Source organism: Morone saxatilis, unplaced genomic scaffold (assembly GCF_004916995.1).
Source record: "Morone saxatilis isolate NCDOM2014 unplaced genomic scaffold, NCSU_SB_2.0 Contig8, whole genome shotgun sequence".
NCBI classification, from domain to species: domain Eukaryota; kingdom Metazoa; phylum Chordata; class Actinopteri; family Moronidae; genus Morone; species Morone saxatilis.
The window spans coordinates 26,902,998-26,903,298 of record NW_023340257.1 but is presented as its reverse complement, the minus strand read 5'-3'; positions in this window follow the sequence as shown (position 1 = coordinate 26,903,298).

The window sequence follows — 301 nt, the reverse complement described above, 5'->3', positions numbered from 1 at the left end:
GCACTAAAGTACTTCATTATAATATAAAAAAAAATCAGTTCTAGGATCTTCTACTGCTAAGGGCGTAAAATTGAAAGATTTCAGTAATCTCCTTGTGTTGACTTAAAGATACAAACCACATTGATGTAGAAATGCATTTGTTTCCTTTTGAGTTGTTACTAGTGTTTATATTTATTTCATATCATTGAGGCAAGAAAATATACATTACATGATTTTTAAAAGAAATTTAGATTTTACCAAAGAAAATACTCTTACAAAAGCCACGTATTTTAGACAATTGCAGTCCATAAAGTACAGGGTT